Source organism: Asparagus officinalis, chromosome 10 (assembly GCF_001876935.1).
Source record: "Asparagus officinalis chromosome 10, Aspof.V1, whole genome shotgun sequence".
In the NCBI taxonomy this organism is placed as follows: Eukaryota; Viridiplantae; Streptophyta; class Magnoliopsida; order Asparagales; family Asparagaceae; genus Asparagus; species Asparagus officinalis.
In genome coordinates, this window is record NC_033803.1 from 64601460 (window position 1) to 64604412 (window position 2953).

Below are 2953 nucleotides of genomic sequence, written 5' to 3' on the forward strand. Positions count from 1 at the left end.
GTGTTCAGATTTTTCCGCACTGTTTGTTGATTATGATATTGTTTGTGGGTGTTCAATTTAGGCTATGATGATTGTCAATTTTTCTGAGATTAGCAACCTGCAATATCTATTGATATTGCACTGGATGGCTAACAATGATGATATTGAACAAGTTCTGAGCCCACAGTCATAATTCACATATACATGTGGCTGATTTATTTGACATGATGTCAAGAAATATTTTCAAATGATTTTTTGCACATAAAGTTCAACATGCATAAATTATCAGGTTCGATGCTATTTGCTATGTTATATACTAAAATATGGCTATTCAGGCCGTTTATATGTTTTTATAGGTTTCAGAAATTTTTTTGGCTAATTCAGGTACATATTTCATAAATTTATGAATAATCAGGTTATTACAGGTCTTGTTTATTTTTTCTTGGAAAACAGGTTTTGTGTGATTATTTTCATCTCAAACAGGTATATTTCATGTCAAATCAGGTACGCAGTTCATGTTACAGTAAGTTTCAAATGATTTCAGGTTTCGTATGATTTTATTAATACAAACAGAAATTTATAATTCATTCGGGTTATTATTATTTGTTCATGATACATTCGCACTTTTTTATAATTCATTCGGGTTATTATTATTTGTTCATGATACATTCGCACTTTTATATGATTAAGATTACATCTCATAACTAGCACAAACTTTTCCCTACACACTTCAAAACCAACCAAACACAAGAAAAGTGGGAAATGTCAAATCAACAAAAGTTTTCCCTTTTTTTCTCATGCAAACCAAACACACGAAAAGTAAAAACATTGGTTTCCCACCATTTTTTTGTGCGAACCAAACCAAAACAATCTATTTCTTGAAAAAGTTTAGAAAACTAAAAACTTGTGTTTCTTTATATGGAATTACATTTCCCTATATCTAGGAAACGAACCAAACAACCCCTAATTGGAACTAGAACTCTTCTACATGTGCCTGACAAGGCACATACGTGTGAAATTAAAAAAAAGGATGAAACGAACGGTTAGAAGGTTCTAATATGATTGTATTGACGAAAGAAAAAAAGAAAAAAAAAAGAAAATTTTGAACCGATAAGAATCATCACAAATATTATCGTAACTCACTGGAGTATAATACAAACAAAAACAGAGAAAATTTGCAATCAAAGAATGATATCACCCAGCTACATCATCATCAGTACCGTTATAATATCCATCAGAGCTAGTTTAAACAGAGTGAGAATAATATGATATAAGAGAGAGGGAAAGATACCTCTTTGATGACTCTCAAGTCTCACCTTCAAAAGACCACAATTACAAGATCCCAGTGATTCTAATGCTCTAATCACGAATTTTTATCATTTTTTTTGTTTTTTTAACAGTTGTACTGTGATGTTTTTCTGAAAGTAGTTCTTTAACCCCTCCCTCCTTTTTTTGTTGGATGTTCAACGTGAGTCTAATGGTAAAGTTGGAAGTGAATTGTATATGTTTTTTCTTCCAAATTTGCCTCTATGTCAAGTTGTGAAATCATTAGAGGATATATGAATAACTTTAGGATGTCTTCGAAATCTTTTTAAAGGTCGGCTAATAGAGAGTAGAACATCAAAAAAGACTTTTCTTCCTCGAGTAAGGGGAAGCTAAGTAGGCCTGGGCCTTACTTTCTGTTATTTAATTTACCTCTCAAGGGCTTTTTACCCACAACAATAACAACATCTTCCTCCAGTTCATTCAATGGGGGAGCCAGCAAACTCGACTCCTCATTCAGAGTCTGGCTCTCAATTGCCGTACGAGTCTCGTCCCATCTATTTCTTAATAGCTCATTTTACTAATGAGTCATCCTGTCATGCTCAGCAAATCCTAATAATAATAATAATAATATAGACCACCTAAACATTGCTCCAGATTAATCTCGGATTCACCATCATCTACTAAAGAGGGTAAAGTTTATAAAACTATTATAAATATTATTGGCATTAGGCAAAAATATCATTATCTTTTTTTTCAGTGATGATAAGTATTGGAGATTTGGAATGAACCTCAGTAAAATTGGTACTAATATGAGTGAGCTGAGGATATATAAAAGGGCTCTTCACTAAAAAACTTAAAAGACAGCTTCATTGAGTATGTGATGTGTTGCAAAGCAGAAAGGTAAGTCACAAAGTTTGCTGATCATGCTATGCTTATGCATTTGTATTCTCTAGTGTAGAATAATGGATCACAAATGCATCAGTTATTCATTGTGGTGCAATCATGAGACGGCAATAAATTCCAGAAATTTAGCCAAAGTAACAAGTAACTTGTTTATAATAAATCCCCCCTGTATAATTAAAAAGTAAGAAGAATACATAAATAAATTTATCAGGTATTACATCACTGATGATGGTCAGAAAAGATGATCATGGCTCGTCCTAGAATGAAGGTGACAAAGTAAAAAAGTTGCATAATACTGAAGCAATCACCTGAATATAGGCTGAAAACTAATATTTGTTTCCACGTGACCTCTTCTAATGGGGGAAAAATTCCTACAAATGAACCTATATAGCTAATTATTTAGTTAGATAGGAAATAAAGATACCTGGTCTAGCAGGAGTTTTGATATACATACAACTAACAGCTATCAATGAGCTACCGGTGCAGTCAGTAGTCTGCCAGTTGCATTTCGCACAAAAATAGCTACTGCACCGACAGATAACGTTTAATGCACAGATAACCGAGAGTATTATATGCATCGAGATTCATGTTAGATGTTTAGACTAGGTGTCTCCATTCCCTATTTCCCTGGGCGATTTTCTTCGGTGGACCCACTGTAGGATACTAGTATAAGAAAATGGTAGCAGCTCCAGTTACATACATTCCCATCAGTTTACCAAACTGAACTGGCTCACAATCGGTCAGACAATTTATAAACAACCTGATAACTTTCTGCTGCGCAACAATAAGTAGTTCTTTTTATTAT